This window comes from Jaculus jaculus, chromosome 1 (genome assembly GCF_020740685.1).
Source record: "Jaculus jaculus isolate mJacJac1 chromosome 1, mJacJac1.mat.Y.cur, whole genome shotgun sequence".
NCBI lineage: Eukaryota > Metazoa > Chordata > Mammalia > Rodentia > Dipodidae > Jaculus > Jaculus jaculus.
Window position 1 is genome coordinate 191964874 of NC_059102.1, and position 22294 is coordinate 191987167.

The 22294-nt window shown below is 39.7% G+C and overlaps 1 pseudogene; it reads right to left on the reverse strand.

Moving 5' to 3' along the window:
* Positions 1-245: 245 nt before the first annotated feature.
* Positions 246-21314, reverse strand: LOC101613148 (annotated as a pseudogene).
* Between the last annotated feature and the right edge of the window lie 980 nt (positions 21315-22294).

Below are 22294 nucleotides of genomic sequence, written 5' to 3' on the forward strand. Positions count from 1 at the left end.
TTTAAAGAAAGATTAAAATAAGCATGCAATTTTAACCAGATGTTTTTAAAATCCCTTTGAAAGATTAGTCAGAAACAATTTTATTATTTCCTATTTAGGAACAATTTCATATTATTTCTGTTTTTTAACTTTAAGATTTATTTTTGCAACTTTTTGAAACAAAAAACACACTTGTGGAAAGGTGAGGGGTGGAGGAGCAAGCCTTGGGTAGGTGATCACTACAGCAGTGCAGTTGAGAGTCCTGCCTAGGAGAGCCACATGCACTGCCACAGGGCACAGGGGACAGCTACTGTCTGAGGCTCGCAGACCACAGAAAGCTGCTGTAGGTCCAAGTCATAAAAGTCTCCCAGCTCATCCTGAAACAAGTCCCACTTGTCTTCAGCGTCTGTCAGCTCGTCATCCTCACCTGCAGCCAAAAAAGCATAAGCAACATCTCGCCCAGCTCAAAGGTGACAACCTCCTCTTAATCGTTGTTAATGGGGTTGCTGTTCTCTCTTTCCTCAATGAGCTCCCAGAAGTGGTTCCTTCGTTGGGCCGGGTATCTGCTTGATGTTCCCACTTTCTGTCTCTGTAGCTCTTCTTTATGGTCATCAGGGTATGCATGATTGTAAAAACAGTATCTTCCAAATGCGCAGCTCCCATGCCCTTCATCAAAATACCTGCACGCCTTGTTGGAATGACAAAGTTGGGTGTGACCTGGGATTCGGGACAGGACTTTATGCTCTTGCTCTCAAACTGTTTAGCACTCATCCACTTGCGAATACACTTGAGACAGTAGGTGTGGTTGCAGTTGGAGAGGATCCCAAAGTGGTGCGCGCTGAGGTTGGCTTTATCATAGACCACCTCCATGCAGATCCCACTCACCGTGTCTTCCTGAGTTGCACAGCGAAAGAGAGAGAGCTCCATGTCATTCTCATGGGATTCAATGCAAGATTTTATGTGCTTAGACCTCTGAGCAGCATCTCTGGGGTGTAGAACCCGAAGCCCACACGTGGCAAAGGAGTCTCGGTGGAGATACACACAGTTGTCCCCGTGGCAGCACTATCCCACTGCAGCATCGGGGCAAAGCTGCTTCTCCATTTCCACCGCAGTTTGCGCCTCCTCTGATCTTCCATGGTCACTGAGCCCTGCAGGAGTGCTTCGATGCAAAAAGGCGCAGTGTGGCCTCATTTGGGTTGCCCAGTAACAAACTCAATGGCATTCACCCAATCCTCTGAACCTGCTCCTACAGTTGAAAAAGTTGGGTTTCTTGACTTGGCTTAGCTGGTATTCATTTAGATGAGTTGTCTGGCGTGCGATGACAGACTTGAGGAAGCAGCAAGAGATGCTTTTGCACTTAGATCTGCAAGCAGTCACTTCTTCCTGTTTCAGTGGCTTGCTGTGTTTGTGTCTGCAGTGGTCTCCGTAAATACAGTACCCTCTTTGAAAATACTTGCACATTACACCATATGGACTGTCAGAAAGATCATGTGAGTAGTGACCTCCTTACAAACTCCATGTATAAAATACCGTCCAGTCCTTTCCTAAATTTTTGTTGGACCCAGAGGACCAAAAACAAAGTTTGGAGAGGTGAAAAACTGTTTCTTCCCACCATCAATTTAGACAGTTTTTAGGTTTGGTTTGCATACATTTTCTTACTTGTCAGGAAAACTGGCCTTACTTCAGAGCTATGATTGCTTTCTTCCTAGTGAGTCATTTTAGGTTAATTTTCCACATATCCATGCTTGGGTTATTATTTCAATCAACACCAAGCTTTCAATTTATATTAGATATTGCTCACTAGAAGTTTCTGACAGTCCCATGCCCATCTCTGACTCTTCTGTATCATTACACAACAAAAGCACTAATGTAGCAGATGTTTCTATATAGGATTACACTATTTTCAAAGATCTTTTTTCCCCAAATACTCTTCATTTCTACTTTTCTTCCATCTATCACTCACATATTTCTGAATACATGTAACTTACTAAACCATAATACAAATACAGTGCCTGCAATGCTGTACTCTTAAAAATCAACTGGCAAATCAAGAGGCTCATTATTTTTGAGTATGTCAGTATTATATGGTGAGCTATAGAAAGATGAAGGGTCTAGGTTTTTGATTTGTTGGAGTAGAAGGAAATGAAGTCAAGGTATTGAATTCTCACCACAGTGCTATGATTAAAGATATCCTTATTCTCCTTTACCACAGATGAGGAGGAGAGGTTAAATCACCTTCACTAGATGAAATAGCTGGACCGAGCATAGCAGGTCTGTGTCAGCTTGAAGCCTATCTGTTTTCTTAACTTTCACATTGCATCAAGCTGACCATCTATTAGGAAACACTTGCATAGGACCAAAGAGATAACAGAAGAGATAACAGTGTTCAGTAGCACTTGTCTACAAAGGTGAGTGCCTGAGGCAGCCTGAGATTGCCTGAATTTGAGTCCTCATCATGTATGCAAACAGCTGGGCATAGTTACACATATCTGTAACCCCAGTGCTCTGAGAAGCAGAGACTGGAGATTCACTGGCACTTATGAAAATGGTGAGCTCTGGGACATTTTAGAGACTCTATCTCAAGGGAACATAAGACTGAGCAATGCAGGCAGACACCCTATACTTTACTCTGACTTCTGCATGTATGGGGCACCTGCATCTTCATATGCTTTTGCATGTAACATACCATAATACTAAACACAAGCTGAAATAGAATATAAAAGAGAAGCACCTGCAATCACAAAAAGAACCTCATTATGAGAACAATCCAAAGTGGTTCTATCTATGTAGGTCAGTTTTGTATTTCACTATCCACTCCCAGGTTCCCACTACTAGCCATTTAGCTGGCTATGGGAGAGCTGGTGGTTCTGATCACTTTGAGGCATTCCAACCTCATTAACTACTTTCTGAGAACCAAATGACTCCCTTGTTGTGTATCTTATAGTACTGTTAAATTTTTGACATTTTAATCAAGTTCAAGGTTGTATGACTGTTGTCCAGTTCTCCTGCTTTGCACATTATTTAACAATGAAGTCCCAAATGATTGCATTATGTCCTGAGAGACAGGTTTACCCTGTAGGTGGGGTAAGCTATGGCAAAGCAATTCATATGAAAAAGATCTACAAGATATTAATTTATAAAGTGGAACTTCACATACATTTATGGAGAATTACAAATATTTGTTATTTATAGGTATTATATTAGCAGTGTAAGTTTACTTCAGAAGTCAATTAGAAGGTTCAGTAATGAGAACAGAGAAGCAATGTTCTTAATGGGATTTCCTTTTTTTTTTTTTTTTTTTTAACAAGTGTATGTGTGTGTTGAGGGCCTGTAAATGCGTATGCATCTTCATGTGTGTGGGCATACGTATTTGTGGGCACACAAATATTCATGTGTATATGTGTCAAGGTCAGAGGTTGATGATGACTATCATCCTAAATTACTCTCCATCTTGTGTTCCCGAGGCAGGTTGTCTCATTGAATCCAGAGCTCATAAGTTTGGCTAGTCTGTCTAGTCAGCTTGTTCAGGGTATTTCCTGTCCCTGCTTCCTGAGCACTGGGATTACAGGTGCACTGCCATACACACTCAGCACTTATAAAGTGCTGGGTCTCTGAACTCTATTCTTCATGCTTACACAACAAACACTGACACATCTCCTCAGGTGCTTTTAACAGGCTGAATTGAATCTGTCCAAAAGTAGGTTGGAATCCTAGCATCTGGAAACCAGGCACTAAGAGATAGTGGAGGTAAAATGAGGTCATTAGAGGGGGCCCACACTCAATATTAATTCAGTCATATGAGGAGAACACAGACACACTGTACCCCAGAGGAAAGACAATGGGAGGACACTCATTTTCTCATCTGTCTATTGATTTGGTTGATGGTTGGCTTAGCTGTACAGAAGCTATAATTTTTTAAAATTAATTAATTTTTTATTTTTATTTTATTTTATTTTTATTTATTTATTTGAGAGCAACAGACACAGAGAGAAAGACAGGTAGAGGGAGAGAGAGAGAATGGGCACGCCAGGGCTTCCAGCCTCTGCAAACGAACTCCAGACGCGTGTGCCCCCTTGTGCATCTGGCTAACGTGAGACCTGGGGAACCGAGCCTCGAACTGGGGTCCTTAGGCTTCACAGGCAAGCGCTTAACCACTAAGCCATCTCTCCAGTCCAATTAATTTTTTATTAATTAGTTTTGTACTCAGTGAATACAGTCAAGTTGGTACCATTGTTAGGCTTGTCCATGTCCTACCCCTCCCCCTGACCCCTTCTTGTTGAGGTATACGGGTCATGCATTGTGGAGTTAGCTCACAGTTATGGGTAGGAGAAATGTCTCTGTGTATCATGACCCAATGTGTGGCTCTCACATTCTTTCCCCGCCCCCTCTTCTGCAAAATTTCCCTGAGCCATGTTGCACTCATTTTGGATCAGTGATGAGGTGTTGGGAGCCTCTGTGTTTCTGAATATCTGATTTGGTAAGAGTTGATTGTTCTCTGTGTTGATCTCCTTCACCCTTGTGCTGGTACCCCATTCACCAAGAAAACAGCACCCTTGCTTGTTTCGCCAATTATTCTTAGTTTCAGCTGGGGCCCTTTTGAGGTGTGATGGGGTGGTTCTCTCCATCTGAAAAAGAGAAGCAGATTCTCCACTGGAGAGTAAAGTTAGCACCAGACAAATGGGATAACCCTTATTTTTAATAGAGAATTTAATAGGTGTAGAGCCTCTTGTAGCCCACAATTGGTGGTAGCTTGATAATGGAGAGTGGGCTTATGTTTGGATATGGTTCTGACTTGTTTCCCAGCTCCAGCTATGGGTCCCATTCCTCTGAGGGGATCAGTTAGCCAAATCAAGAGTACTTGGTTTCCCACCATGGTTGTGCACTATTATTGCACTTGTGTGAGCATAATGACAGGTTATTTGCTGCTAAGTAGGTTTGACCATGAGTTGCTTGGACAGATATTGGTCATGTTTCCCCAGTCGCCCATGTAGCACATTCTGGCACTACACATGCTGACTGTCTGGGAACTGACTCTCTTCCAGCTTCCAATAGAAGCTTTAAATTTTTTTATTGAGAACTTTAATAAATGAACATATTATAAATTGGTCATATTCCTATTAAATTATCCCGGCTCCACACCCACATTCCACTGAGGACCCTCCTCAATGGGTTATTGGTAATCATGTGAGGTCATGAATGCACTAGTTAGTCCCTGTGAAGAGTGTGGTAATTTGAATGTATGTCCCCCAATAGACTCAGATGATTTATTAAAGCCTGTAACTTGGATTTCTAGCCACCTGGCTGGAAGAGGTTTCACTGTGTGTAGATCCTGGGGTCCAGTCCTAAGGTGTTTAGGGGTGGATCTGATTCCAGCCTAAAGGTATGCAGAATAGTCAGCTTTTCCTGGGCCCCTGCTGCTGTTTTCTGTCCCTTTGTGCTTGCTTGTGGTGCTGGCTGTGTGTTAGTGTCTCCTTGTTTGGATTTATGAATGGGAGCCGGCTTCTTCTGCCATTGACAGAACTTCCCTTGGATTGGTAAACTGAAATAAATCCCTTCCTCTTGTGTCTGTTTGGAAGTTCATCCCAGCAATGTAGTGCTGACTACAAGAGGGGGAAATGTCTCAGAATGCACCTTCCAACCCTGTGACTCTTACATTCTTTCTATTCATTCTTCCTCAATGTTCTCTGACCTGAGGAGGGTGTTTTTCAAATCACCTTTAGAGATGAGCACTTGTCATCCTCTAATTTTCTGCTTTGATGAGTTTTGAGTTTCCTCAGTGCATATTGCCATCTCCATGGAGGTGCTCCTCAGGCTAGCAGTGAGAACATCACTCATATTTATACAGTAGCTTTTTTGTTTCATGATATCCCATTGGTTTTTATCTTATTCTCTGGGCTACTAGAGGCTCACCGTAAAGTCTTTCCCTCTGCCTATGTCTTGTAGTGTTCACTTTACTTTTTCCTCTAGTTATTTGCATCTTTCAGGTCATATATTGAGGACTTTGAAACATTTGGAGTAGCTTTTTGTGCCAGGATGCACATAGATTGATTTTCTACATGTAGTTATACAGTTTCCCTAGAACCCTGTTTAAAAATGCCATATTTTCGTGTCTGGAGGAGCACATTGTGATGAGTGCCACTCTTCCTTTGTCTTCTACATTCTTTCTGCCACCTCTTCCACAATGGACCCTGAGCCTTGGTAAGTATGATAGAGATATTGCAGTGCTGAGCACTCCTCTGTCACTTCTTGGTGCCTTCTGAGTCATCCCAAGGTCACTGCCATCTGAAAAGAGAAAGTTCTCAAATGAAAAGTGGGAGTAGCATTAATATATGGGTATGAACATTAAGAGAAGTGCTTACTGGGCAGTCTGATGAGCATAGTATGTACATTTAGCCAGACATCAGCAGACATTATACCCCTAGGGTTCATGGCTATCCCTGTTGTAGGTTTTCAGTATCAGGGATGGATTCTTTCCCATGGAGCAGACCTCCAGTCAAATTAGAGGGCAGTTGGTGTCCCCCATAACAGACATGCAACTATTCCACCCATTGGCTCATTTGGCATGGTGGGCCAAATATAAGGCTTTCAGTGTCCACCGTGGAGTATCTTCACTGATGATTTCTCTCCCCCATTGAGCTGCATGCAGTGTGGCTTTTTCCAGTTTTCTGTCAACTGGTCTACATGGAGGAGGTTTTCAGTTCAGTTCCAGCAGGATTTCTCAGTGACCTTGCTGCCCAAGTATGTGGAGTCTTCAGCAATAGGGTCTTACCCTCTATTCCTGGTGGGAAGCCAAGGACCTCACCAATTGCCTGTAATGTTTTGTAATATTTTAGACAACAACTCATTGGAAGGTATGTCATCCCTGGCACTAAAAATTTTCTAGTAACAATCTCTGGCTTCTGTGTGTTCCATTGTCCAAGACAGTAAGTTTCTATATGATTTATTTATCATCTTAGATTTTTTTTTATTAAACCTCCCTCCATCTTTCTTTTATTCAATTTCTTCCCCTGACCTCACTTAGGCCTTTTCATCCCCATTAATCTGTTCTTCTACTTACATATATACAATACCATCCTCTTCAGTCCCCCCTCCCTTCTTTTCTATTCCCTTTATATCTCCTTTCTAGCTTACTGGCCTCTGCTACTGTGTTTTCTTCCTACTCACATGGAAGTCCAATAATTTTTAGCTAGGATCCACATATGATAGAGAATATGCTATGTTTGGCTTCCTGGGCCTGGGTTACCTCACTTAGTATAACCCTTTCCAGATCCATCCATTTTCAAGCAATTTTATAACTTCATTTTTTCTGTACTTCTGAGTAGAACTCCATTGTGTAAATGTGTCATATCTTCATTATCCACTTATCAGTTGAGGGACATCTAGGCTAGTTCCATTTCCTAGCTATTGTGAATAGAGCAGCAATAAACATAGTTGAGCAAGTATCTCTAAGGTATTGCGGCGAGTCCTTAGGATATGTGCCTAGAGGTGCTATAGCTGATTCATGTGGTAGATCTATTTTTAGCTGTCCCAGAACTTCCACACTGATTTCCACAATGGCTGGACCAGATTGCATTCCCACCAACAATGTAGAAGGGTTCCTTTTTTTCTGCATCCTCACCAGTATTTATGGTCATTTGTTTTCATGATGGTAGCCAATCTGACAGGAGTGAGATGGAATCTCAGTGTAGTTTAAATCTACATTTCTGTGATGGCCAGGGATGTAGAAAATTCTTTTAGATGTTTATATGCCCTCTCTATTTCTTCTTTTGAGAACTCTCTATTTAGTTCCATAGCCTATTTTTTAATCTGGTTGTTTGATTTCTTATTATTTCCTTTTATTTTTTTTAGTTCTTTGTATATCCTGGATATTAATCCTTGGTCAGATGTATAGCTGGCAAAGATTTTTCTCCCATTCTGTAGGTTGCCTCTTTGCTCTATTCACAGTGTCCTTTGCTCTACAAAAGCTTTGTAAAGACACAGAATGGTGTGGATATCCATGACCTCAGAGCACCTGACACTACCTACACAAGACCATCATAATAGGAGGAAAAGATGATGACATCAAAATAAAAGAGAGACTTATTGAGAGGGGGAGAGGATATGATGGAGAGTGAAGTTTCAAAGGGGAAAGTGGGGTGAGAGAGGGAATTACCATAGGATATTGTTTATAATCATGGAAGTTGTTAATTATAAAAAATAAAAAAGGGCTGGAGAGATGGCTTACCGGTTAAGCGCTTGCCTGTGAAGCCTAAGAACCCCAGTTCGAGGCTCGGTTCCCCAGGTCCCACGTTAGCCAGATGCACAAGGGGGCACACGCGTCTTGAGTTCGTTTGCAGAGGCTGGAAGCCCTGGCGCGCCCATTCTCTCTCCATTCTATCTGTCTTTCTCTCTGTGTCTGTTGCTCTCAAATAAATAAATAAAAAATTAAAAAAAATAAAAATAAAAAATAAATAATGCCATATTTTCTCCAGTACTCATTTTTGGCCTCTTTGACAAACATCAAGTGGCTATAGTTACTTGAATTTATACCTTGATATTCTACTTTATTACATTGATTTATGTGTCTGTTCCAGTACCATGCTGTTTTTATCATGATGGCTTTGTAGTATAACTTGAAATTAGGTATAGCAATAGTACCAATAGCATTTTTGTGCTGAGGACATTTTTGGTTATCTGAGTCCTTTAGTGCTCCTGTGTGAATTTCAAGACTATTTTTTTTCTATTTCTGTGAAGAATGATACTGTAATGTATATTCTTTTCAAGGGTCTCACTTTAGCCCAGGCTGGTCTGTAACTCACTCTGTAGTCCTGAGAAGGACCAAAACTTCCTGTGATCCTTGTACCTCAACCTTTTGAGTGCTAAGATTAATGACATGGGCCACTATGCTTGGCTGGCATTGGGATTTTGATTGGAATTGCATTGAGTCTATATGTTGCTTTTGGTAGGATGTCTATTTTTCCAATATGAAAGCATGAGAGATCTTTCCATATTCTCATACTTTCCTCAATTTCTTTCTTGAACTGTTTAATGCTTTCATTGGAGAGGTCCTTTACTTCCTTGGTTAGAAGTATTCCAAGATACATAATTATTTTGTGGCTATTGTAAATGGGACTGTTTCCCTGATTTCTTTTCCAATAGGTTTGTCATTGATATATAAGAAAGCTACTGATTTTTATGTACCAATTTTATATCCTGCCACTTGCTGGAAATATTAATCAGTCCTAGGAAGTTATTTATTTGTGTGTGGAGTCTTTAAGGTCTCTTAAATAGAGTCATATCATCTGAAATTAGGGTTGTGAGGATGGCTGAGTTGTAAAAGGTACTTCTTGCTTGGTTGACATTTTAAATTATTTCTTTGATCTTGCTGCTTCTTATTTGGATCTGTTTAAATTGTTTATCTCATCTTGGTTTAACTTTGGTAAGACCTATGCAGTGAGAAATTTGGCCATTTCTTTTATTTTTATTTTTTTTCCATTTGGTGGAATAGAGGTTTTTGCACTATGTCCTTATGATTCTCTCAAATTTTATGGGTATTTCTTGTAATGTTGCCTTTTTCATGTCTAATTTGATTGGCTAGTGTCTTCTCACCTTGCTCTTTCTTTTGGCTAAGGGTTTTTCAATCCTGTTTATCTTTTCAAAAGATAAACAAAAGACAAAGTTTTTCTTTAAACAATTATTAGTTTTGTTTTAATTTCATTGATTTCTGCCCTCATTCTTAGTATTTCTTTCCTTTTGGTACTTTTGTGTTTTGTTTGTCCAGGTCTTTAGATATATCATTAGATTGTTTGATTGTTTGAGTTCTCTCTGCTTTTTGTAATATAGGTGTTTAGAGCTATAAGCATCCTTCTTAACATTTCCTTCATTGTGTTCCATAGATTTTGATATGTTGTATTGTTATTTTTATTCAGTTCTAGGAATCATTTTTGATTTCCTTAAATTATTCAATGACAAATTCATTGTTCAATACCATGCTGTTTAATCTATAAGAGTTTGTATATTTTCTGTGTTTTGTCTGGTTATTTCCGAGGTTTTTGGCATTATTCTGAGATTAAAGTACAAAGGAATATTTCAATTTTCCAAAAATTTTTGAAAGTTGCTTTGTGTCCTAAAACGTGTTCTATTTTAGATAATGTTTCAAACTGCTGAGAAGAATTCTATTGTGCATTGTTTGAATGGAGTGTTGTGTAAATGTCAGTGCATTTGATATGTGGTATCATTTAATTCCATTGTTTCTCTACTTATTTTTTGACTTGATAACCTGTATATTGGTGATATGGATTACTGAAGTCACCCCTTATTATTGTGTTGGTACGTATCACTGGCATAACATCTGGTAAATGTTTAAAAATAAGATTAGGTGCACTTTTATTTGATGTTTATATGCTTAGAATTCTAATGTCTTCTTGGTAATAATTCCTTTGATAAATGTAAATTGACCTTCTTTGTCTCTTCTGATTAATTTTGGTTTGAAGCCTTTCTCATCAGATGTTAGAATAGCCACATGTGCTGATTTCCTTCTTGCATATGCTTGGAGTATCTTTTTCTATCTTTTCATTCTTAGGTAATAATGCCTGTCTTTGATAGTGAGGTGAGTTGCTTGATGATAGCCCAAGTATGGATCCTGTGTTCTGTTTTAGCCTGTTAATCTGTGTCACTTGACTGGGGAATTAGATGAGTAATATTCAAGGATATTATTGAAATATGTGAGTTAATTTCTCTCATGTTGATAATATTTTGGAGTTTGATGTTTTCTTGGTTTATATTTGGTTAAAAATTGTTCTAGATATTGCTTTGTTTTATCCTCATATATCATCTTGAATATGTTTATTATTCTCTTTAGTGCACAGTATCCCATCTATTATCTTCTGTAAGGCTAGATTCATGATTACAAATTCCTTTAGCTAGCTTTTATTATGGAAACATTTCTTTCTCCATTTATCACAGCAGACAATTTTGGGGGGAATAGTAATTTATCATGGCAGCTATGTTCTTTCAATACTTGGGAATACATCAATCCAAGCACTTCAGGTTTTAGAGTTTTAATGGAAAAATCAACTGTTTTTCTTTGGTTTTTTCAAGGTAGGGTCTTGCTCTAACCCAGCCTGACCTGGAATTTACTATGTACTCTTAGGGTGATCTGAAGGTTACAGTGATCTTCTCATCTCTGCCTCCTGAGAGCTTGGATTAAGGCATGTGCCACCATGCCCTGCTTAGAAAAATCAACCATTTTTCTGATAGTTTTATCCTTATTTGGGACTAGATGTTTCTCTCTTGCAGCTTTTAGTACCTGTTGCAGTCTGGTTTGCATTGCTGGTAGAAATCACCCAACCAAGAGCAGCTTCTGGGAAAAAGAGATTTATTTTGGCTTACAGGCTCAAGGGGAAGCTCCATGATGGCAGGGGGAAAATGATGGCATGAGAAGAGGGTGGACATCACCCCCTGGCCAACAGAAGGTGGACCACAGCAACAGGAGGGTGTACCAAACAATGGCATGGGGAAACTGGCTATAAAGCCCATAAGCCCGCCCCCAACAATACACTCCCTCCAGGAGGCATTAATTCCCAAATCTCCATCAGCTGGGAACCTAGCATTCAGAACACCTACGTTTATGGGGGACACCTGAATCAAACCACCACATTCCGCCCCTGGCCCCCATAAACTGATATCCATACATGATGTAAAATGCAATGCATTCAGTCTGACTTTAAAAGTCCCAATAGTTTTTATCAATCTCAATGATGTTCATACACCCCCATAGTCCAAGATCTTTTAACTGAGCCATAATACCAAAAAATAACCTCAAATATCCCAGGATGGCACAGAATAAATATGCACACTACAAAAGATGGCATTGGGCATAGCAAAGAAACATTCAACTAATACAAGATTTAAAACAACCAGGGCAAATATCAAACTCTGTAGCTTCAAGTCCAGCAACTCTAGCCAGTGACAAATCTTCAAGTCTGTTAATTCTAACCAGCGACAAGTCTCTGGCATTCCAAATCTGCCCCTCCAGCTAGGCTACTCACAGTCCTGGGAAACTTCATCAGGGCCGGCAGTTCCTTGGCAGCCATCTCATGGTCCTGGCACCTCCACTGGGTCTCCACTGCAATCCATGGTTCATCCTCATGGCCCCATGGGATCTCTATGCAGGCAACCAGCAAACATGCTTCACACTGCCCATGGCCATTTCCAAAACACAAGACCGTGTTGCAAACTCAATGACCCTCTTTCCAGCGTTTCTTATACTCCACAATACCAGGTAGGATGCCAATTTGTTAATCCAGGGGGGATTAAAGCAGACTTTGAAGAAGGACTCCTTGAGCACTTAGACCCCTTCAAAAGAGTCTACATTCTTCTTGTTGCCCCAGTGCAGGTCAGCTAGCCCAGTCTCATAGGTTGTAATCTCTCAGTTGCAGCTGAATGGGCAACAGTTCACCCCAAAATTTTTCTTTCTGTGCCATATCCCTCTGCACACACCAGTTCATTTCTACACAAAGCAACACTGCACAACTTCTCAGGACATGGGCACAAGAGGAAGCTTCTCACATAAACTGCTAGCCCAGTCCAGGCAAAGCTTTTTCTCACCCTCATAAGCCAAACCTCACAATCCATAGTTCTTACTGCATTCAGGTCTTGCAGCTCAGACCAAAACAGTCCATCAAGCTGTACTTACAACACTGCAAGGCATCTCTTAGGCCAAGGTTTCAACTCCTTCCACATTCCTCTTGGAAACCAGCTCCGAAAGGCCAAAGCCACAGTCAGGTGTATAGCAGCAACCCCACTCCCGGTACCACTTTACTGTTGCAGTCCGGTTCGCATTGCTGGTAGAAATCACCCAACAAAGAGCAGATTCTGGGAAAAAGAGATTTATTTTGGCTTACAGGCTTGAGGGGAAGCTCCATGATGGCAGGGGAAAGCGATGGCATGAGCAGAGGGTGGACATCACCCCCTGGCCAACAGAAGGTGGACCACAGCAACAGGAGAGTGTGCCAAACACTGCATGGGGAAACTGGCTATAAAGCCCATAAGCCCACCTCCAACAATACACTCCCTCCAGGAGGCATTAATTCCCAAATCTCCATCAGCTGGGAACCTAGCATTCAGAACACCTAAGTTTATGGGGGACACCTGAATCAAACCACCACAGTACCCTTTCTTTGTTCTTTGTATTTGGCTATAATGCCTTGTTGCTGTTCTTTACTAGATGCTATGTATTCCTCTTGCACCTGGATGAGCTTCTCTTTTCCTAGATTTGAGTGCTTTTATTATTATTATTAAGAATATATTTTGTATGGATACATCATGTGCTGGTCTCATCTTTTTCTTCCTCCCTGCTCCTATTCTGTAGGGGATCCTCCTCATTGGGGTTGCTGATGTTCCCAAGGGGTTGTGGGTTATGTGTTGTGGGAGCAGCAGTCAGTTATAGTGGGAGTCAGTGACTCTGAGCATGACATTCCAACCTGTGGCTTGTATAATCTTTCTGCCCCATCTTCTGCAAATTTCCCTGAGCTGTGGTGAATGTGTTTTAAGTCTACTTTAGTGATGAGCTCTTAGGAGCCTCTGGATTTCTGTTTGGTATGTGTTGAGTATCCTCAGCATCTGTCCCCTTTACCCTATCACTGCTTGTCAGGCTCAGCATGCAGGAAGCATTGAGAGCTTTACTTCTATAATGTTATTAAAAATATTTTCTATGCCAATGACCTGACATCCTTCCTCCTCTTCTCCTCCTATTACTTGAGCATTTGTTCTTTTCAAGTTGCCCCACGTTTATTTCTGTCATGTCCTGTTCTTATTTTTAAAAATATTTCTCACTGGATTTGACTAATCAATCCAATTCCTCTTCCTTATTATCAAGGTTTGATATTCAGTCTTCCACTGGACCAATTCGGCTTGCATAGCTTTCAATGGGTGTTTTTGTTGTACTTGTATATTTTTTCATTTTCAGCTTTATTTCAATTTGTTTCTTTTTCTGCAGGATTTCTCTTTATTGGTTTCCATTTTCATATGCTGGTTTTACTTTCTAATTTCATCTAAATATGGACACACCAGGACTACTTGCTGCCATAAACAAACTGTAGACATATGTAACATTTTGTATGTCCAGCTTGTACTGGGGAAACTGAACCCTGACCTTTGAAGCAAGCACCTTTAACCACTGAGCTATCTCCCAATTCCTCTCTTGGAATTCTTTCAGGTTTTTATTTGTGTTGCCTATGAATTTATTCTGAATTTCATTTATATCTTTATCCATGTCTTATTTGAGTTATTCCTACCAATTTATAATCATTCTTTTGAACTGTTTGTCTGCAATTTTCTTTTTGTAGCTTTCATAGAGGTCCTCTATTATGGGATTGGTATTTCTTGGGGAAGACATATACATTGGCTTGGTTTTTCATGCTACCTATCCTGCCTTGCGACTTACCTATCTAGAGATAGTGTGTTGGCCAGATATTTGTAGCATATCTGCATTAAGTGAGTAGTTGAAATTATGCTTGATGTTTCTTTGTGTTCACTTGCCTTTGGTCTGACTTGTGTTTTTGAGATACAGTGTTAGGATGCACTTGGTACTGCTGCAGAGATGGCATATGTGAAGATGGTCTTAATTTGGTTGCAACTGTGCTTGAACTTTCAGTTGGTTTCCTACCCAAATGTACATTCATGGTGAAGGAAGAAGGATTGCAGATGGGAATTTTAGTGCAGGAACTCAGTGCAAGTCCTAGCTCCAGTGGTGGGTATTCAGCATGGGTATGTTGAAGAAAAGATTCCTGAGGGGAATCTAAGTACTGGAACTTGAGTGCCAGTTGCACCACAATGTTGGGCCATCTGTACCTGTGGGGTGAAGGAAAAAGTATTCCTAAAGGAAATTCAGTGTTGGAACTTAGGTATTAGTCCCAGTGAGGTCTGATTTACAATGGTGGGCCATGCGCACCTTCATGGGATGAAAGGAAGAGGATTCCTAAAGGGAACTTATATTCTGGTCCCGCTCTTTATTTTGTTTTTTAATTGCTTTGATTATATTTTGTACAACTGGACCAGCCATGAGCAATTTAAATATAATTGGAGGCATGGAAGTTAACATTATTCAAATAATATTTTTAGTAGCTGACTTTAAAAATTAAATAAGTTAATAAGACATAAATGTATGTTGTGGTGGTTTGAATCAGCTCTTCTCCAGAAACTCTTATTTTCTGAATGCTTGATCCCCAGTTGATTGTAATTTGACAGGCTTGCTTGGGGGTGTGTTGTTGGGGGTGGGTTTAGGAGTGGTCTAGTCAGCTCCACCGTGCTCACTCTCCTACTACCATTTTCCACCTGCTGTGGCAGAGGTGATATCCAGCCACTGCTTATGCTGTGCTGTCTTCTGCCATCATGGAACTTCCTCTTAAGATTGCAAGCCACAAGGAAAAATAAATTCTCCCCATCAGCTGCTTTTGTTTGTGTACATTGTCCAACTAATAAGAAGGTAACCACATGTCATGTTGCATATTAATCTTGTGTCTAACAATATATCCAAAATATAATTACTTTAAACTGTAGCCAATATAAAATTATTAACGAATGACTTTATATTCTTTACTTTTACACACTGTCTTTAGAATACAGTGTGTAAAATTATATTCTGGGAACATGTCTCATTTTACTCTAGCTCCATTTCAAATGCTCACCAATAAATGCAACAAGTGGTTGCTATATTAGGTGGAACAGTGCTAGATGTAGAATTGAGGACTTAAAGACACCTTTATCAAAGTATTTGTACATTTTTTTAAAAAAATGAGTGTCTTTCCAGATAGCTGATGCCATTTGCTGTATGTTGATTAAGTTTCAAGTTTAGAATATAATATGCTTTCAGCTAGAAGCGAAACATTTATCTGACTTTAGTGTCTTTCCTGATGGACAAGGCGTGATCAGAGGAAATCATCTCTAAAGTTTCAATTCAGGTAATATTTTCTATTAAAACTTACTAGAAACATTTCATTTTAAATTTTTATGCAGCTGTCTGCTGTATGAAGGGTATTAAAAGGGAAATAATGAGGACTCATCTCATTTCCTTAGAAGTATGTGCTCAACCTTGTTTATTGCTGCTCAATTTATAATAGCTGGGAAATGGAACCAGCCTAGATGTCCCTCAACTGATGAGTGGATAATGAAGATGTGGCATATTTATACAATGGAGTTCTACTCAGCGGTAAAGAAAAATGAAGTTATGAAATTTGCAGAAAAATGGATGGATCTGGAAAGGATTATACTAAGTGAGGTAACCCAGTCCCAGAAAGCCAAGCACCACATGGTCTCCCTCATATGTGGATCCTAGCTATAGATGATTGGGCTTCTGCGTGAGAAGGAAAATACTTAGTAGCAGAAGCCAGTAAGTTAAAAAGGAGATATAAAGGGAAGAGAAAGGAAGGAAGGAGGGTACTTAATAGGTTGGTATTATATATATATATAAGTACAATGATTGAGATGGGGAAGTAATATGATGGAGAATGGAATGTCAAAGGGGAAAGTGTTTGGGGGGAGGGAGGGTATTACCATGGGATTTTTTTTTATAATCATGGAAAATGTTAATAAAAATTAAATTTAAAAAAGGGAAATAAACGGAGTTTTAAAAGTTGATTATATTATAAATCTCTAAATAAACGAAGGTTAAAAATACTCTCACTTGTTGGGTCCTTACTACATATCCCACATACGTGATTTCATTTTTATCCTGTCTTAAAATACTTTTTTTGTTCATTTTTATTTATTTATTTGATAGTGACAGAGCGAGAAAGAGGAAGATAGAGAGAGAGAGAATGGGTGCAACAGGGCTTCCAGCCATTGTAAATTAACTCCAGACGTGTGAGCCCCCCCTTATGCATCTGGCTAATATGGGTCCAGGAGAATCGAGCCTCGAAACAGGGTCCTTAGGCTTCACAGGCAAACATTTAACCACTAAGCCATCTCTCCAGCTTCATTTTTATCCTTTAATATTTCTGTGTGATTTATACAAAGGAGTAAAGTAAAGCTTAGAACTTTCAAGTAAGCTGAGTGTGCTAGTGCACACCTTTAATCCTAGCACTCAGGAGGCAGAGATAAGAGGAATGCCATGAGTTTGAGGCCACCCTGAGACTACATAGTGAATTCCAGGTCAGCCTGGGCTACAGCAGGACCCTACTTAAAAAAAAAAAAAAAAAGTACTTTCAAGTAAGTTTTCCACAAGAACACTGTTCAGAGTTGTTTATTTATCTAATTTTAAGTGTTTATGATGTGGTAAATAGTATTCGAGTGCATGCTTCATTTCTGAGAAATTTCAAATGCACACAAACAACATGAAATTCATACTGGGCAGACTCTTCAGCCTGGCTCTCAAAAGCACAGGCTTTGGAGGTCAATGGACTCAAGTTAAAGTTCTTGCTCTTCCCCCTATGGGTTTTGTGACCTTGGGAAAATTATTTATACTCCAGAAGCCTGTTTCCCTATTTAGAAAACCAGCATCATAGCAGTCCCTATCATACGGTTGTATAAGCACTACGTGAGCTAATTCAGGAAAGCACACAGAGTAAGGCAAGGACATTCCAAACATCAGCAGCTTGTTCTTTTTATCATCCACAACCACAGTCTAGTACCCATTAACTCTTAATTTGCAGGGATTTTCTTGGCTTTTCAATATAACAGCATACATTTCATATGTTAAATAGAATTAAGCAGAAAAGCCTGTAGTACTTTCCCATGATTAACTGTATGAATGATATTAGAGACTGAGAACTGTTTATAGCAGATGATCTGACCTTTTCCAATAGCTAGAGGGGAGGACAGTGCTGATGTCTCTTCTATATAAAAGCTAATAGTATTAGCCTTCAAAGATGATGAAATTTATTTCTCTCTGAAAGTTACTTGAATTGTAGCCAATACTGGGTTAAAAATCAACCCAGCATTTGACAGAAAGGGACAGAAGGATAAAGTTTGTCCCAAGCCATACCTAAGTCATTCAAATTTCTTTGCATAGTTTTGCTATGACCAAACAGTGTATTAGGACAAATTACTCAAAAATAACAAAAGTCAGTGAATCAATAATGAGAACAAATAGAGAAGCATAGCAGAAGAAGTTTCTCTCTAGCATTCAGTCAGTCAGTCAGTCTTAACCTTTTTGATAATTATATGCAGCAGCAAAGAAACAAAAGGTGGATAAAGGTCTTAGGAGTTATATTGACAAACTATGTGTGGTGCTCAAAAATGGCACTGAATATCTTGTTTAAGTTGTAAAAATATATTAGCATGTCATGTTATCTTCATAAATTCTTCTAACACATAGAGTGGGAGGAGTTCCCAAATCCCAAGACACACTACCAATTTAGCTGGCCACTACTATCCATCAGCTTCTTCGTCACATATTTGCTAGCTCACAGTTGGGACTGAGGTATTATAATTCTAGAGGGTTTGATAATAGGTGAATTATTAGCTGCTGGGGATAGATTTGTTTCTGAGCTGTTCTGTGGCAGTCTTTCATATTGGAAGGTCATCATTTTCATGGAACTTGCTCCCTTAGTATATAAAGAGGTTTTGAATATACCTTGTAATTCTTTTCCAAGTAAAATTTCATTAGTGGTTAATTATGAGTGGTAGAGCTCTGTGAAAGTTTACCAAGCATGCTGAGAGTTCAAGCATGTCACAGCTTAATCTGTCTCATGATGGAGCTGCCCTCTTTGTTCTTGTCACCATGCTTAACCACACCACACTGTGCATAGTTAGAAAACTAAGGATGCTAGAACTTATTTTCTTTTAGGTTGGGCATTTTTAACTTTTGTTTTTGAGCATTTTCTGGTGTCACTTGATTTTGGATAAGAAATAGATCATTTTAAGGGAAATTGTAACATTGGTAAATATGCAAAAAATTATTTTGTGGGTTCTGCAAATAAGGGCAAGCAAACTCAAATGTGCTTATTTATAATTGCTCATTCTTAGCTAGAAACTTTTTAAAGGAGCTAAAGCTTTTTGAATGCAGATTAAGTAGAATCACTTCCACTTGCAATGGTACATATTTATTTGGAAACATAAATTATGTAAAACACCAAAGAATACAATGAATTACTCAATAATTTTTCCCGAAGTTTTGAGTTTCTGTTGTACAAGGGTTGCCTTCATATTTAGATACTTCATGTGACATATTGTCATCTATTCCAAAGTTGGCCTAACTGTTAAAATTTTATTAATTGCCAGCATTTTTTTTTCAATTGAGGAAGAAGGACATGTAAGTAAAAGAAGGCCCTGCAAAAGTCAACAAATTATAGCTACACTGAAATAATTGGATAATCGAACACATGATTTAAACTATGCTGAATGCAGTGCTTGTGTTGTTGTTCCAGTACCATCAGTCTTTCGTGTTTTTCCTCTCTGATGCACCACAGGCTGGAGCTATCTGATGACTGCATCTACCAGAAAAATATCAAACGTTTAAGATGGAAAAATGTTCATCATGGCAATGGAACTTGCAATGGTGGTCACATCCTTTTGCCAGCCTTGGTCCACTTGTGTTTTTGAAGACAGCCTTTGTCTGAGGGAAGATTTTTAAATTGAAGGTACAGTGTGGAAGATGGATGAGAAATCAAAGCCATAGATTCTATATTCTAAAAATTCCCATTCTATTTTTGGAAAGGAGCACTCATTTACAGGAGTAAGTAGAGGGGAAGGACCAGTGAAGACCTGTGGGGCAGCAGGATAATTGGACCCAGATGGGTAACAAAGAGGTAAGATAATCAGTCTGGCTATGCTGGGGGTAGGCAAGCTCACAGACACTGAGAATTTAGATGGACCTTTCACTCTTCATTTGTCAAACTTAGCCACTCACTCAACAATTATGCTGGGTATCTACCATACAGTAGGTTCTTTGCTTAAAGAACATAGTACCAAAAACAATGGACTGGGCTGCCATATGAAGTATAAAGTATAGAGGTATCCAGCATTAGATTAAAATAAATATATGTAACAAAAACTATTGGGTAAGTCACTGGAAGGAAAAACAAGATACTATGGGGAAGATTGGGGCTTTTCAAACACAGGACCTAGAAAAGGGCCATTTAAGCTAAGACTTGAAAACAAAATGATGCCCAGTCTCCCAGGACAAGGTTTAAAGTTCAGAAGGTGGATCTTGGGGACCAGAGATATCCCAAATATAGAGTCTGAGAAAAGCTCCTACTATATAGGCAGGGCTCAGTGGAGGGGCACACAAATAAGGTACAACCTTATAAAAGACTATTTAGGATTTGTCATGCTTTGAATTCATCTATGGTATGATGTAATCATAATCAAAACTACTGTTGTGGAAACTCTATCATAATAGGCCCTGCTAAGATTTCTCCTCTCTAATTCAGACTTCCCTGTCTGTCCTAAGGCAACCAGAACTGTGCATGTGACAGGAGCACCATGGGAACACAAGCAGTCCAAAATAACTCACCACTGAGAAATGGGCTTCTAGTTTTCCAGGCATCTACACACTTCATCACATTATAAGCCATGTTTCCCCATGTTGATTGTTCTGCTGTTTCTTAAAGTGGCTTGTAAAAAAACTTTTTTTTTTTTTCCCAACAAGGCCAGGGATGTTGAAATGAAGAGGCATAAACTTCAGTGTGTTGATATTACTACTTGACATTTGGAACAGAGGATTTCTATGTCAGAAAAAGAAATGGCCACATTTAGTAACTTGTCCCAGTTCCTCTTTCACCTTAGTTTCAGATTATGTAGGAAAAAGACAGCTCTAAAAACATAAAGATCATAACTTCATTTTCATTACTTCATCATCTGGAAAGCAAGGAGGACTCCAGGCCCAAGGGTCACCTATAGTGTAGAGAACATTGTGATTTTTATCAGGAATTCATTAGCTGAAGGAGGAGTGATGGAGCATTGAAAGGAGGGCCTTCACTAGCCAGAAGTCCTGCTAAATAGTTTTGTTACTAATAATGATATACATGCAAATGAGCTCTTTAGATATAATAATGTTCCTACCCATTAGATTCTGCTCACTCTTTTTTTTTTTTTTTATTTTAAAGATTTTCATTTAGTGGTGGTGGGGGGCAAAGAATTGGTGAGCCACTGCCTCAGCCACTGCAATCAAACTCCACATGCTTGTGCCACCTAGTGGGCATGTGTTATGTTGTGCTTGCCTCACCTTTGTACATCTGGTTTATGTGGGATCTGGAGGGTCCAACGTGGGTCCTTAGGCTTTGCAGGCAAGTAAGTGCCTTAACTGCTAAACCATCTCTCCAGAACCTGCTCACCCTTTCTTCATTCATGAGCTTCTGGGAAATTCTGTCTGCTCCCCTTCTCTCTGAAAGAGCATCAGTATTACAGAAGTCCATCATAGCTTCTGGACTCAAAGTTGCACAACATGTGCTTTATCCATTGAGCCACCTCCCTTTCATTTTTTTTTTTTAAATCAGAAGTTTCCAATGGAGAATGTTAAGGAATCTTCTTCTCAGCACTATGTTTCCTTTTGGGTCATCCCAGTGGTCATGGCCATCTGAAAATAGAAACTTCTCTAACCAGAAGTGAGAGCAGCATTAATATATGAGTATGGGGCTGGAGGGATGGCTTAGCGGTTAAGCGCTTGCCTGTGAAGCCTAAGGACCCCGGTTCAAGACTCGGTTCCCCAGGTCCCACGTTAGCCAGATGCACAAGGGGGCGCACGCGTCTGGAGTTCGTTTGCAGAGGCTGGAAGCCCTGGCGCGCCCATTCTCTCTCTCTCCCTCTATCTGTCTTTCTCTCTGTGTCTGTCGCTCTCAAATAAATAAATAAAAAATGAACAAAAAAATATAAAAAAAATATATGAGTATGAACATTAAGTGTAGTGCTTTCAGGGCAACTTGGTGAAAGTAATATATGCATTTATCCAGACAATAGCAGGCTTTATACCCCTAAGACTCATAAACACCCCTGCCATAGGCTTTTGATTAGGTTTTAGTACCAGGCACGTATTCCCTCCTATAGAGTGGGCCTTCAGTCTAATTAGAGAGCAGTACATTTTCCCCAGAGCAGACATGCCACTATTGCACTCATTCAGTCATTTGGTCTGTCTGCCAAATTTGAGGTTTCCAGTGTCCACTGTTTTCACCGCTGATGACTTCTGTCTCCTATAAGACTGCATACAGTGCAGCTTTTTCCAGTTTTCAGTTGGCTGGGCTACAGGAAGAAGGTTTTATGCTCAGCACCAGCTTGACTTCTTAGTGACTTTGCCACTCAGACATGTGAAATCTTCAGCAGTAGAGTCTTACCATCTCTTTCTTATGGGAAACCAAGGGCCTTGGCATTAGCCTATAACGTTTTGGAGGTGATAGGGAAC